The following is a 16,629-nucleotide window of genomic DNA, read 5'->3' as shown; positions in this document are numbered from 1 at the left end:
TTCTCATGTCTCTCTATACTCTCACCTTATTTACACGCTCAACATTCAGTAAAACAAAAGAAGAGAAAAAAAATATAACAAAGTTCATCAACATTCAAGAAATTGATCGCTCAAACTCAAAAGCAAAATAAGTATACAAACGAAAAGTAAAATTCAAGTTCTCCATGGATTGTGCTGTGATTTTGGTGGTGAGATGTTGGATAAGTAAGGGTTTTTGGCAGCACATAAGAAAATCTTTGAACGACTTCATGTATGGTTTTTCTTCCTTCTTGGTCCCTTTCCCAAGAGACCCCTAAAGTTCAGACTATTCACAATCAAAGACTAAGGTTGTCCCCGTTGCATTCCCTTGTCATTCGATCCTTTGAAATATTCAAGTATACGTGGGTATGACATATGGTTAATGATTTTAAGGGGGGTAGTTATTACGTGTTGGAATGTGTATTTGGAATTACGTAGAAATGAAAAAAGTGTTTTCGAAAAATGTTTGATATGTTAACTTGTGGATGCACGTATGTACTACGATTTTGATCACGACTTGAAGCATGAAATTTGACATGTTAAATTTTTGTATTTTACGTGTGTGATTATGTTCAAAACGTGATGTTCAAATGAGTTAAAAGTTGCTGAATTGAATGATAATTCTTGACTGAAAGTTACCTTTAAATTACACCTAAATATCTCCATAAAAACTACTCGAAAAATCTTCATGTTTAACGTGAAAGAGGTGAGAAAATGGACTGAAAAAGGTGATCAAATTTCCAAAAGTAACCATGAAAACTCACCTAAAGATGTCCTAAATATTACATTTAAAAGTTGAGAAAATGGACTGCAAAAAGGGTGAACAAATTGCCAGCATTTTGAAAATTTGTTTCGGCAGCTTACTATTAAAAATTTTAGTTTTAAATTTTTTAAAAATGAATGAGGTCAGTGGGTATTGAACCCATGACCTTTACATAAACAAGCTATAAAAACATTATATAATAAAATGAGGTGAGGGGGATTCGAAATGAGGTAAAGCTCAAGTAAAAAGTTAGGAGAAAAAAATGAAAGAAAATGAAGTGAGGCATGTGGGGTTCGAACCCACATCCTCTTGGATGTGTTAAAGACGGAGGAGAAAAATGAAATAAAGAAATAATAAAATGAGGTATGTGGGAATCAAACCCACAACGTCTCAGCTTAATAAAGAGAATTAATGAGAAAAATAAAATGGGGATGTGGGGGGTTCGATCCCACACCCTCTTAGTCTAAACGAAGGAATCAAGTAAAGAAACAAAAAGAAAAGAATGTTGGCGAGGGGATTCAATCTTGGGTCTCCAAGGCCAAAATGTTAAGACAAAAATGAAGAAAAGAAAGGAAAATATATGGGGTTTATGGGGATCGACCTAGTGTACCCCAAATCTGAAAAATACTATTATCAAATTTTAATATAAGATTAAGTTTTACTCAAGGGATAAGAAATCGGGTTCCCTTGTCCTATTCCGTATGGATGCATAAGTCTTACGTGAATAAATAATTGATGAATGCTGCCCATAGGAATCGAACTTGATACCTTTGCATACATATAAGATGCATAAGTTTTGTACCACATAATCTTGGAAAAGTAATAAATCACTTAAACGAATTATGAATGAAGCCTCATGGTTTGTATATAGATCCATAAGTCCAACGTACGTTTAAAAGTAAGCGAACCTGAAATGTATGTGATGAAATGATGTGAACCCGGGAGGGTTAAGTAAGAGTGTGAAACATAATAAAAGGCCAAGAGCATTGATATATGATGAAATGAACATTCACATAATGGGAGTGTAGAATGATGTATAGTCAAATCTCAAGCATACTCAAAAGAAAGTGTTAAGGATGACTTCATAGTTAATATCTAAAGAAAAGAGTGGCTACATGACTATAGGCTAGTGCAAATGAGATAAGCTGCATCTAAGCCTTAAAATCAACGTCACTAAATGAAATTTCTAAGTGAGCATATTTATGCTAAATAATTAATAAGCAAAGAAAGAGTGACTACATGAGGATAGGCAAGAACAAGTGACACAATTTGTATCTATGCCTTGAATCAATGTCCCTTAATGTAAATTCCAATAGAGAGTATGTATGTTATACGATAAGCAAATAATGAAAGGTAAGTAAAGATTAAATGAAAAGATGTTAAGAAAGAACAGGGTGGCACCACATTATGCGGCTAGTGCAAGTGATGTTGACACCAAATTTTGGTCCGATAGTTCTAAAATTAATACATTTTGAGTATTTTATTTAAATAATTCAAAATACATGTTTTTGTCATTTTAATGAAATTGGTTGATAATAATCCTCTTTCTCAAAGTATAAAGATTTTTATTGATTGGTATGTTTAAATCATTTTTCATAGCAAGACGTTCAAATATTTGTTCATTTTTTATAATATAATTAATCCGTTACATTGCATTTTCACATGTAATTAATTACATTTGTTATATTTTTATATTCATTTTTTGTTCCTTGTTACATGTTAATATTAATTTTGATATTCTGCGCAGCCTAAAAGTTCATTCGAATTCCAATACAATTCACATACATAAATATTTTATCAATCAACAATTTTTCTGTCACACTTCAATCCCATAAGTTGGGCCCATAGTTTTCAATTCCCTATATATGAAATAGTTGGTCAATTAGAATTTGGGTGGTTTATAAAGATTTAGGGGATAATTTTCAGTTTATATGTTTTAAGAAATTCTTACACTTTTATATTTTTTGGCCACCTCCCTCACCGATGACTTTTTGGACGAACCCCAAAACCCCATTTCATTTTCCCATTTTTTTAAGCAAAGAACCACACAAAAAGAGTCACTAGACCAAACAGTCATCTTGTTCATAGCTGCTGCCAGCAACTCTCTCCAGACACTGCGAGCTCTTCTTATTCCCACATCTACAAACAAGCTCTAACTGAAACCATTCATCGTCTTCCCCACATTAGCAAACAAAACACCACTGAAATAACCACCACAACCCACTCCTAAACCTGACGCAAACCTCAACCAACAACCCCCAAAAAACGATCAACACAGTCTAAAAACCGGAGTAGCAACCACAAAACAAGCCTTAGTTCATCCGTTTTTTCCCTTTCCAGATCCACCACAAACCCCATACCCTCTCCCCTTTACATTTTCTATCTCAGTTTCTTTGCAGGTGAATGAACCATCAAGATATTAGCTCCATAAAATTGAAGAGAGCTTTGAGGCTTATCGAAAGAAAATAACCAACTCTAGCGAAATCGAGATTGAGAGAGCTCTCTGTCATCCTTTTTTACCAAGGTGTTCTTCTACACTTCTCATTGTCTTTCTTACTTTTTGTTTGTTTATATATTTGGGTCCATTTATATTTATGAGTTAATATCATTCCATATTAAAATATTTTTGCATAATGCTTTGATTTAATTCATTTTAGCATATTTTTTTTACCATTCAAAAGTTTCTAATATTATTTAAGGATTTTGCTGGTATTGTCTCTTTATAATTGCAATTGATTTTGTTTAGAAATTTGGTCTATGAACCCTATATTATCTATTTGTACTTGATTATGTTGTCTTCAATATTATTGTTGTTTTTATTTATCTTTTGTTAATAATAATTTTTCATTAATCATCTCATTTGGAATGTCATTTAGATATGTTTATTCATAGTTATATCGTTATTCCACTTCTTTTGACTTCATTATTACTTTGACTATTCACTATTGTTTCTTGGTTGATATTATTTTCGTATTATCACTATTTGTTATAATTAATAGATATATTTATTTGTTACTGCCGATACCATGTTATAAGTTAATTTTGCTTTTTTTAATTAATTATTATTAATTTATTTGAATTTTCCAACCTCTATAACGCTAACCGAGTTATTTTTTGCTCTGCTTATTCACTATTTGTTTATGTTATTAAAATCTCTATTCAAACCATTCATTAGTTGTTGTATTTATTTGTTATTTTATCATCTTCGTTTCATTAGATTTCAATATTACTAGTGAACTTATATTAAATGTTCTTAATTGTACTAATAAATTGTTTAGTTTTGTTAATTTCCATGTTCTTTTAATTACTATTATATGTTTATGTTTATTTCTTTATTTCTCAAATTAAGAAGATCACCAATTCACAATTCACACTTATTGTTTGTCATTGCTACTGTGCACTTCTTTGTTCTTTGGGTAAAAAAATTATTTTTTAGTTCATATTATATATTTATTAAATTTGATCAATGAAAAAACTCTCCGTCGATTTTAGAGGCCTTTCCATTTTAAAATACGAAAATTTAATGTAAGTTTATTTATTTTAGTTGTTAGAAATGGACAATGAAAAAACACTCTGTCTGCTTTGGAGGCCTACAAAATATTAAAAGATGGAATTTTTCCGTTTAACTTCATATAACTTGTTTGTTCAAAATGGTAAAATGGCCAATGAGAAAATCTCTCCGTCGGTTTTGGAGGCCTCCACATTTTAAAAATACGGAATTTTAGTTTAAGTTTACATATTTTATACGTTGAAATTGGTCGATGAAGAAATTAGCGTAGATTTTCAAATATTGAAGACTTTCATTAAGTGTGTTTACTTACCCAACAGTTGCTTCCTTGAAGCTATTTGAAAGGATTTTGAATTATATTTTTCAATTAATTATTTTGTATATATCGATGTTACGAAAACCATGGCTCGATATAATTATTTTATTTTTATTGTTTATATTGCATGTTCATTATATTTGTACTTTAATTTAATTTTCAGCTCAATTTTAAAAAATTAACTCTGTCGGGAACCACATTTGTGGGTTCCGAAGGATGCCTAATCCCTTCCCTTTGGAATAATATGAACCCCTTAGCTAAAATCAATTTGGCTTCGTAAACTATCTTTAAAATTAATTTATTAAATTGTTTCCTAGTTTTCCTAAAAAATTAGGTGGGGACTCCCTTTTCCCTTTAATCTCTTTAAACTCATTTTTACCCCCCTTAATCCCCTTTTACTCGTTTTTAAAAATTCTTTCGTTCAAATTCTTTTTTTAATTGAGTCACCGCGATGTTGATCCTAATTCAAATGATGTCAACCAAATGGTGACTCTGCTAGGGATATAGAGGTTCTAACCATTGTGGGTTTATTTTTTCATATTGTGGATATAATTCTTTTATTGTGTTATTCATTATATCTTGTATATTTTTTTTTATTTGCATATTTTACTCAATATTCATTCAATTTATTGTATATTGTCACTACATTCATGGGTTTTTTTCCCAACAATATATGTATGATATATTAATGAACGGTTTTGCGGAACTGCAGGCCGGACTTTTCTATACTCAACCATTTTTGGAATGATCAAAAATTTATTGGTTCGTCATCCCCTTGGGTTCCCACTCATTCAAAATCATTCTTGGTCAGCTAATTTTAGAACCTTTATTATCTCAGTATATTCTCTATTCGAGTTACAATCTTTTGCAACTACTATTAACTTGATTCCTTTTTCAACGGGATACGTAATCGTTACAAGGGCTCTGTCATCTTCCCTGTAAGCTTTCAAAAATATGAAAACGGAAACTGGGGAAAACTTTTTTGAGGAGGTCTCCAAGAATTTTTACAAACGAGATAGTACAATATTAAATATCGGAGGTTGTTGAAGCCGAAAAAGGGACAAAATTTTTATGGAATGTATTTAAAACTTTCACCAAGTTTGTACACAGACATTCAGAATTTTTGAGGCTTCACTCCGAGTTGGTTTGTATATTTTTTCATTAATTTTTTTAAATGATGTCACATTCATTGTATATCTTTGATTTTTATTATATTCCATTGAAAATGTTACATTAATTGACATTTTTTAAGTTGGGTTGTCCGCCCTCCAATATGACTCATTCAATTTTTTTAGTTTTGCCATTTTTTCATTAATTAATAATTCTTTTGGTTTTGTTTTTGTTAAGTTTGGGTAGTCCGCTCTTCAACGTGACTCATTAATTTCTTTTTTTTTGTGGCTTTGGTTAAATTTGGGTTGTCCGCCCTTCAATGTGATTCACTGATTTCTTCGTTCTTGTTCAGTTTTTTTGATTAATAAGAAATATTTTTTGTTAAGTTTAGGTTGCCCGAATTTCAATGTGGCTCATTGGTTATTTATTTTCAATATTTTTCCTTTCAAAAATTAATTTGTTGTTTATAGATTTTATGTCATTTCTGGAAGACCTACGCAAACCTGATTCTCATCAATGAGAACTGTAGGCATCCCTTATTGAGTTCAATATTATTTATTCAAAAGATCTTCTTATTTTTTATTCTTTTAATATTTATATTTTTGAAATTATTTTTTGACTTTGTTACTGTCAACACAATTCAAGTGTGCATGTGAAAATAATTTATACAGTAAAGAAGACTGATTTCTTTTAAAACCATAGAATCTTTTTTGTTCCTCTCGTTCATACTTTTTTCACACTTGTAAAATTCTCTTATATACATTCAAGATTAGAACAAAATAAGATTTATTGTTTCATGTGCATTGTGTGGTGAATTTTGAAATAAATTCAATTATTTTGCATTGTTGATCTAGAACTTGGCCTAAACGTTATGGAGGCGAAATTCTTAGTAATATTTTATTTGAAAACTTATTATAAGCCTTCTTTGAGATTTTTGAGCCTTTCAAAGCCTACAAAATGACATATACCCTTAGTGTGTCCTACTTTGAGCCTTAAGCCTTTTATTTTTACCACATCTTAGAGTATACCCTTTGTAAGTGTTGTTACGCACTATCTCTCTTTTTGCCTGATTTTCTCGGGTACACTGAAGGCATGCAAGTTATAAGAGAAAATTGAAAGTCCATTTTGTAAAACACAAAAGTTATCAAATATCGTGAATGTCAAGAAAACAAAAATGACTTCAAAAGAACGAAAAAAAAAGCAAGTGTTCAAAATTCCCCATAAGTTTTAGCGAACAGAATTTGAAGAAAAGAAAATAAACACTCCAAAGAAAAAGAAGAGAATTCAAAAGGGAAAAACTCAGACAAAAAAGGTTCCAAAGAATTCAAAAGTTCATAAGGAAGGGACAACAAAGAGAATCAAACGCTAAAAGCGTAATAAATGTTGAAAGCATCTATTTAGTTGCAATGCTCAAGAAGGAAATAAGTCACTTTTATCCCAAATGACTATCCTACCCGTCCCTAAGCCTACATTACAACCAATTAACAAGCCCTACATGATTTCAATTCAAATGACACTAGTGGAGATTTACATTAAGTTCAAGCATATGGTATCACAATTGCATGCGTTGAACATTTTTATGAGTATGAGTATTTTTTTCAGATGCTCCCAAATCAAAACACTTTAAATGTGCAAAAATTAAAAATTTCTTTCTTGTGAGGACACTTGAAATATGATGATAGGTCTAGTTCAAAGACTTTGTCTGAAGCAAGCTGAACAAATTTTGTCGTTACTTAACAACATTTGAGGTACCACTTGAATCTATAGGAATTGCCTTGAAATCAATGTCAGTAAAAAATTAGAATTGCGAGATATTTGTATAATACTTCTGTTAGTGCTAACCAAGATAAAGTATGTTTCATTGTTAATAAAATAAAAATAATTATCCACTTTTATGATTTTTGTCCAAACAACTCTGTAGACTGTTGCACTGTTGATATCTATCCAAATATGTTTGTGGACCAACTGATAGTTAAAATTGCATTTTCGGTAGTCATACTCTTCAAAACGACATTTTTTTTATTTTTGGTTGTCATACTGTTCACGTTGACATCATTTTATTTTTATGCTCCATGTTGGTCTAGACAACTTTGTTGGCTGTTTCATAGTTGATATTTGTCCAAAAACATTTGTGCACTGTTTTGAAGTTCAAATTGCATTTTCGGTATCATACCTTTCAAAATGACATCTTTTTATTTTTTGTTGTCATACCTTTCTAATTATTATCAATATATATTTATGTCCCATATTTTTTCATAACAACTATGTGTACTGTTTTATTTGATATTTTATCCATACCAACTTTCTGTACCGTTTCATTGTTGATATTCGTCCAAATAACTTTGTGGACCATTTCAAATTTCATATTGCATTTTTGGTACTCATACCCTTCAAAATGATATCTTTTTATTTTTCGGTAGTCATACCATTCAAAATGAAATCTTTTTATTTTTCGGTAGTCATACACTTCTAACTTACATCTTTTTTAATTTTAGTAGTCATACCCTTTAAAATGACGTCTTTTATTTTTTGGATCATCATATCCTTCAAAATGACATTTTTTGGGGTCATCTAACTTTTTTTTTAATTGTCATACCTTCAAAATGACATTTCCTTGAATTTGGATAGTCATACTCTTCAATGACATTTTTATGTCGTCATACCTTTCAAAATGATATCTTTTAGAAATTAATTTATTATCTAAAATAAATTAATTCTTTTCAAATTGGTTTGTCATGCTGATCAATATGACACTTTTTATTGTGTTATTTCTTATTAAATTGACATTTTATTTAATTCATGATGTTATTAAGGTTAAATCGTCACGTTGGTTAATACATTGTCCAATGGTCATGTTTGCATAATTTATGTCATATTTTCTACTAACATTGATATTGCAGATTTTGTAATACATCATTCATGTTAAGTTCAAATTGGCTCGTCCGCCTTTCCAAGAGACACGTTGGGTTGTCATCTCCCATAAAAAGACATGTTCAAGTTGGGATGTCCTCTTTTCAAAGAGATATGTTGGATTGTCATCTCCATTCAAATGACATGTTAAGTTCAAGTTGGGTTCTCCCTTCAAATGAAACATTAAGTTCAAGATTTCGTTGTCATCTCCCTTCAAATTACACGTTGAGTTCAAATTGGGTCATCCGCCTTTCAAAGAGACAAGATTGGGTCGTCATCTTCCTTCAAATGACAGGTTGAGTTCAAGTTGGGTCGTCCGCCTTTCAAAGAGACATGTAAGGTTGTTACGTAATTCTAAGTGGCATGTTAAGTTCAAGTGGGGTCGTCTTCTTTACAAAGAGACACGCTGGGTTGTCATCTCCCTTCAAATGACATGTTCAAGTTGGATTGTCCGCCTTTCAAAGAGATATGTTGGGTAGTCATCTTCCTTCAAATGACACACTAAGTTCAAAATTAAGTTTTCACTCCATTCTAATAACATGTTAAGTTCAAGTTGGGTCGTCCTCCTTTAAAAGAGGCATGTTGGGTTGTCATCTCCCTTCAAATGACATGTTATGTACATGTTGGGTCGTCTGCCTTTCAAAGAGACATGTTGGGTTGTAATATCCCTTCAAATGACAAATTATGTTCAATATTGGCTTTTCATTTCCCTTCAAATGACACATTGAGTTCAAATTTGGTCGTCCGCGTTTCAAAGAGACATGTTGGGTAGTCACAACCTTCAAGAAAAACATTAAGTTCAAGATTTGATTGTCATCTTCCTTTAAGTGGCACTTTAAGTTAAAGATTGGGTTGTCATCTCCCTTAAAATGACACTTTAAAGTCAAGATTGGGTTGTAATCTATCTTCAAATGACATGTTATGATGAAATCAGGTCATCCACCATTCAAAGAGACAAAATTGGGTCGTCTTCTCAATTCAAATGACATGTTAAGTTCAAGTACAATCGACCGCCTTTCAAAAATATAAGTTGGGTTGTCACCTTGTTCAAAGTGGAATGTTAAGTTCAAGTTGGGTCGTCCGCCTTTCAAAGAGATATGTTGGGTTGTCGCCTCGTTCAATATGACATGTTATTCGCATCATCCTTCTTTCAAAAAGGTACACCACCTTCATTGTGATATTTTGAAAGTAATATCAAAGGTATGTGAATATTGTAAGTTTACAATTAATGTTTGTCTTTTGTTCATTATTTGTAGCCCTGTCGACAGACGTGGAGTCATTCTCAACAGCTCTATTAATGTCTCAATTTTTGTTCAATGTTTAGCAAACTAAATTTGGGTTCGTCAACTTTGTTTGACTAGGATCTCCTTCATCGATACTAATCAAACAAAGAGGAAAGTTGTTGACACCAAATTTCGATCCGATAGGTTTAAAATTAATACATTATGAGTGTTTTATTTTAAATAATTCAAAATATTTTTTTTGTCACTTAATGAAATTTTTTGATAATCATCCTCTTTCTTAAAGTATTCGGGTTTTGTCGATTGATATGTTTAAATCATTCTGTCATAGCTTGACGTTGAAATATTTGATCATTTGTTTTAAAATCCTTATTTATGTCACATTACATTTTTACATTTAATAATTATGTTTATTACATTTTTTATATTCATTTTTGTTCATTGTTATATTCTTAATATTAATTTTGATATTCTGCGCAATCTAAAAGTTCTGTCAAATTCAAATACAATTTACACACATAAATATTTTATCAATCGATAATTTTTAGGTCATACTTGAAGCCCATAACAGGACCCATAGTTATTAACTCCCAATATATTAAATAGTTGGTTCATTGGGTTTTACGTGACGAATAAAGATTTAGGGGATAATTTTTAGATTCTATGTATAAAGAAATTCTTTGATATTTATATTTTTTGGCCACCACCCTCACCGAACACTTTTCCGGCGAGCTTCAAAACAGCATTTTGTTTTTCCCATTTTTCCATAGGAGAACTACACGAAAACAGTCAGTAGACCCAACTATCATCTTGTTCATAGCTGCTGCCAGCAACTCTCTCCAGACGCTCCCAGCTCTTCTTTTTTTCACTTCTCCGACCAAGCACTAACTAAAACCAGTTATCTTCTTTCACATTCTATCAAACAAAACACCATTGAAATTGACACACCCGGAGCTACCCAGAAACGCGGACACGGAACCTAGGACCACAAGTGATCCTAACTCTGTTGGCATGACCATGAGCATACTAAAGATAATAAACTATTGCGAGAGCTAAATCATATTTAAAATAAAAAGATGGGGAATACCCACAATCTAGAACTGAGATATTTGAAAACAATGAGTTTAATACAAAAGAAATATTAACTCAATACTAAGTGGAATGTAACTATGTCTGAAAATAGCCTCCAAACTTTACTAGAAATATTGGGACAAGCCCCAACCAAATCTAGCAAAAACTAAAATTAAATTACAAAAGACTTTAATGAATTTCATGACTGTTGTCCTTGGAGAATGAGGTCCGAATCTGCTGAACTGGAGATCGAAAAAATCTATGTATGTGTGATCTGAATGCTGAGAACCTGAACCTACATAACGAGAAGATGTTGTGCACCTATGCGTCAGTACATGAAAGGTATTCAGCATGTAGGATATAGTAAAGTTGAAGTAAAACATACTTGAACAAGAACAAATACAAGTATAACAATCTGAACGCAATGTGCTGATTTCTGAGCTTACTGGATTAATTGACATATTCATAATATGCTGAAACTGAATACTGAATATACTGATAAATGATGAATACAGAGAGTCTGACTGAACTGTGGGAGCAACTTATAACAGATCATAAAAACCACATGAGCCAAAGTGGAGTCCGATGTATACGCCCCATTAAGAGGACCCAATATACCCTGCCAAAGGTACAAAGGCATGCCGGGGTGATCACTAAACTTATTGCCCACATAGAGGACTTACAACCTATATGTCTAGTAGTTCTGGGACTATTGAGTACGCTAAAACCTACTCCAACTCGATAATATGCTACTCCCAATGAATTCTATAAATTAACTGATTATATCTGAATTTCTATAATTACTTGATAGCTCAAAACTGAACATGCAAACTTAGAATGCAACAATTAATCTGGTAATTAGGCATTTATAACTGAGGCATGTATATCTAAAGTGAATGAAATATATGACCTAGCATGATAAATCGAGAACTAATGAAATACATTGTTCTAACAATGTTATAGAAACCCTAGGTTTAACCATGATAAAAGAATCAAGAACTGACTTAAACTAAGGACCCAATGGGTTAAAGGAACCCACTAGTGAAATCCCACATACCTGGTGATGAAATTCACAAAAAAATACTTATGTTTTGGGGTGGGAACTGCTGGACCTTGTGGCGTTCTTAAACTACAATTCTTGAGCATTTTTTCTCCTCTCTTGCTTCTAATCTTCAATGTTTTGATTTAATGATTAGACTTGGATATGTTTTAATTACGTGTCTAGTTGTAAACAGACTAAAACCTGATGATTTATGGTAAAAATGACGTAACATAGAGTTTAAATGGAGAGGGAAAGGTGGGCTTAAGGTAACTACTTTTTGCTCACCCGGTGAAAGGCATAGTAGGTAAGACCCCTGGAAAGATTGTTGTCGGGCCTCACGACGGCCAGGACTAACGGTCTTTCATACGCCCAATGCCCCGTCATTGGGTCCTCCTTAAGGGACTATTCGACAGACCTTCACTAAAATGGGCATAAATTTTTTCTCGGAGTACTGATTTAAGCTAGGTCTGTATATTTGGAAATATGATTCAATTATCTATATGTGGGTAGGTCATGGGAGACCTAATTCAATTTGTGCTAAGAGTTATGATAATTTTAAGTTGACCCAACAGAATTTCCTTTAACTAGCTGAAAATTTTCCACCTATGGTAAGACCTACGGGCCTTAGGTCCAATTACGAACCATGTTGGTCATCCATAGATCTTGTAAGATAGTGGATGCTGGGAGTCTTGATCGACGGTCATGGACTACAGACCGTCGTTTTACCTACGAACCGCATGTCCGTCAGTCGTCCAAGACATAACCAGTTTTTCTAGGCTGAAATTTTTAGGATTTTCTGATCCCATCGACGGTTGTACAGGACGGACCGTGTTTAAGTCTACGATCCATTGATTCCGCCGTTGGTAGCACCTACAAATTTTTTTGAAAAACTAGTTTTTGGTCTGTTTTGGCTATGGGATGTTACATAATCTCCCGCTTTGGAACATTCGTCCTTGAATAAAGACTAAACTAGCTGAAATAGAGGGAGAGAGATGCAAACCCCATTACCAAACACTGAGAACTGAGTTCTGACTGAATTGAGTTCTAACCACATGCAATTATGCTAAAAATGAAAGTACAAACTGAGGGAACATGATTCTAAAACTGAATTTATGCATGAATGACTTTAAAACTAAAGAGGAACTATTACCTCAAGATGGAGTGGAATCGGAAGGAAAAAGATAAGGATACTTGGCTTTTGTTGCTTCTTCTGCATCCCAAGTAGCTCCCTCTACGGACTGACTCCTCCAAAAAACCTTGAATGAACGGACTTATTTTTTTCTCAACCTTCTAACCTGACGGTCAACAATCTCAACTAGTACATCCTCATAGAAAAGACTATTTTTCACCGCAAGACTCTCTAATGGCACTATAGAGGCTGGGTCGCCCACGCACTTCTTCAAGAGTAAGATGTGGAAGACCGGGTACACTGCCGCTAATTTTGCTGGCAACTCTAACTCATATACTAACTTGTCAATCCTTTTCAAGATCTTGTAAGGGACTACATATCAAGGATTGTGTTTCCCTTTCTTTGCAAATATCATCACCCCTTTCATAGGTGAGGCTTTTAGATAAACTCAATCATTAACATGGAACTCTAGTTCCCTTCTCCTTACATCTGAATAAGATTTCTAATGACTTTGGGTTGTCTTAAGTCTATCTCTAATGAGTTGCACTTTCTCCATAGCATCAAGGACTTAATTTGGCCTTAACAAAGTTGTTTCACCTACTTCAAACAAACAAATAGGAAATCTACATCTACACCCATATAAAACCTTAATAGAGGACATATGAATACTTAAATAGTTGCTATTATTGTAGGCAAACTAAATGAGAGGAAGGTGATAATCCCAACTGCCTTTAAAATCGATCACACAAGCTCTCAACATATCCTCTAAGGTCTGAATGGTACGCTCTGCCTTCCCGACTGTATGTTGATGAAATGGTGTACTAAGGTTAACTTGAGTACCAAGACCTTTTTCAAATGACTTCCTAAAATGAGAGGTAAAGTGAGGACCTCATAATTTAAGGTAATGCTTGGCATAGTCTTCTCATGAATATGCAGTCTTGACCGACAAAAAGCGAGAAGACTGAGTCATCCTATCAACTGTCACCCATATTAAGTCATGTTGTCTACGAGTACGAGGTAACCCTGTGATGAAACCATATTTATCACATCCCACTTCCTAGTAGGAATATTGATCTCTTGAGTCATAACTCCTTGTTTGTGATGTTCTACCTTTACTTTCTAGAAATTAGGGCACTTACTCACAAAGTCTGCTATATTCAGATCCGGATTCTAACAATATTATGGAAACCCTAGGTTTAACCATGATAAGAGAATGAAGAACTGACTGAAACTAAGGACCCAATGGGTGAAAGGAACCCACTAGTGCAATCCCACATACCTGGTGATGAAATCCACGGAATAATACTTAAGTTTTGGGGCTGGAACTTCTGGAGCTTGTGGGGTTCTTGAACTATGGTTCTTGAGATTTTTTTCTCCTCCCTTGCATCTAATTTTCCAAGTTTTGATTTAATGATTTGACTTAGATATGTTTTAATTATTTTTCTAGCATTAAACTGACTAAAATCTGATGATTTAGGCTCAAAACAACGTAACTTAGGGTTTAAACGGAGAAGGAAAGGTCAAAAAGACCCCTCGAAAGGTTGATGTCGAGCATGACGACGGACAGGACTTACGGTCAGTCGTCCACCCAATGCCCAGTCGTTGGATCCGTCGTGAGGTCCCGTCGAAAGAACTTTACTAAAATGGGCATAACTTTTTACTCGGAAGTTTAATTTTAGCAAGGTGCATGTCTATGAAAAGATAATTAAATTATTTGTCTTTGGGTAGATTATGGGAGGCCTAATTAAATTTTTTCTAAAAGTTATGATCATTTTAAGTTGAACTAACTGCATTTTCCCTTAACTGACCCCAAATTTTTCACCTAGGGTTAGACATACGGACCGTAGGTACACCTACGTACCATGTTGGTCATCCATAGCTCTTTTTCAAAATGTGGTTGAAAGGAGTCTTTATTGAAGGTCATGGTTTACGGACCGTCATTTGACCTACGGACCGTAAGTCCGTCCGTCGTCCAAGACTTAACAAATTTTTCTAGGTTGAATTTTTTTGGAGTTTCTCATCCCATCGACGGTTGTGCAGGACGGACCGTGGTTCAGGCTACAGTCTGTCGATGCCACCGTTTGTAGCACCTGCAGATTTTTTTGAAAAACTTATTTTTGTCTATTTTGGCTACGAGGTGTTAAAGAATAACCACTACAACCCACTCCAAAACCATACCCAAACTTCAAGTGACAACCATCCAAAATCGATCAACAACACAATCCAAAAATCCAAATATAAATCACCAAACAAGTGTTCGTTCTTCCGTTTTTTCGCTTTCCAAATCCACCACGAACCCCATCCCCTTTCCCCTTTACATTTTCTATCTCGTTTTGTCTGCAAGTGAATGAACCATCAAGTTAGTAGCCCCAAAAAATGGCAGCAATCTTTGATGCTTATCGACATAAAATAAACAACTCCGGCGAAATCAAGATTGAGCAAGCTCTCCGTCATCCTCTTTTACCATGGTGTTCCTCTACAATTCTCATTATCTTTCTTATTGTTTGTTTGTTTATATATTTGAATCCATTTAGATTTATGTGTTAATATTGTTTTATATCTAAATATGTTGGCATAATATTTTGTCTTAATTCATTTTTGCATTGTTTTTTTTACCATTCAGATTTTTCTAATCTTTTTTGAAGGATTTTGGTGGTATTGTCTCTCTATAATTGCAATTGATTTTGTTTAGAAATTTGATCTAATGAAACCTATATTATCTATTTGTAGTTGATTATGTTGTCTTCTTTATTATTGTTATTTTTATTTATCTTTTGTTATAAATTATTTTGCCATTAATTAATGTCATTTGGAATGTCGTTTTGGTAATGTTTATTCACAGTTATATCTTTGTTCCACTTCATTTTGACTTCATTAGTTTATTTGACTATTCACTATTGTTACTTGGTTGATATTATTTTGGCATTATCATTATTTTTTATAATTAATAGATAATTTTTTTTGTTGCTGCCTAAACCTTGTTATTAGTTAATCATGCTTTTTTAAATTAATTATTATTAATTTATTTGAATTTTACAACCACTATAACACTATGGGAGTTATGTTTTTCTCTGTTTATTCATTATTTGTTTATGTTATTAAAGTCTCTATTTTAACCATTCATTTGTTGTTGTATTTATTTGTTATTTTACATCTTCGTTTCTTTAGATTTCAATATTAATAGTGAACTATTAATAAATGTTCTTAATTGTACTAGTGAATTGTCTAGTTTGGTTACTTTCCATGTTCTTTTAATTACTATTATTTATTTATGTTTCTTTCTTTCTTTCTCAAATAAAGAAGATCACCAATTAACCATTCACACTTATTGTTTGTCATTGCTACTGTGCACTTCTTCTTTTTTTCATAGTAAAAAATTTATATTCGAGTTTATATTATATATTTTAAAATTTGGTCAACGAAAAAACTCTCCGTCGATTTTAGAGGCCTTTCCATTTTAAAATACGGAAATTTGATTTAAGTTTATATATTATAGTTGTTAGAATTGGCAAATGAATGAA

At 32.8% G+C, this 16,629-nt stretch overlaps 1 long non-coding RNA gene across 1 annotated transcript; it reads left to right on the top strand.

Annotated features, from left to right (window-relative positions):
* Positions 1–1,009: 1,009 nt before the first annotated feature.
* Positions 1,010–10,238, top strand: LOC138339062 (uncharacterized). Its single transcript, XR_011212090.1, has 2 exons — positions 1,010–9,783; positions 9,882–10,238. It is a non-coding gene; the product is annotated as an uncharacterized lncRNA (long non-coding RNA).
* Positions 10,239–16,629: the final 6,391 nt, after the last annotated feature.

This window comes from Solanum lycopersicum, chromosome 10 (assembly GCF_036512215.1).
Source record: "Solanum lycopersicum chromosome 10, SLM_r2.1".
Lineage (NCBI taxonomy): Eukaryota > Viridiplantae > Streptophyta > Magnoliopsida > Solanales > Solanaceae > Solanum > Solanum lycopersicum.
Note: the sequence above shows the minus strand (reverse complement) of the source record. Positions and strands in the feature narration are given on the sequence as shown.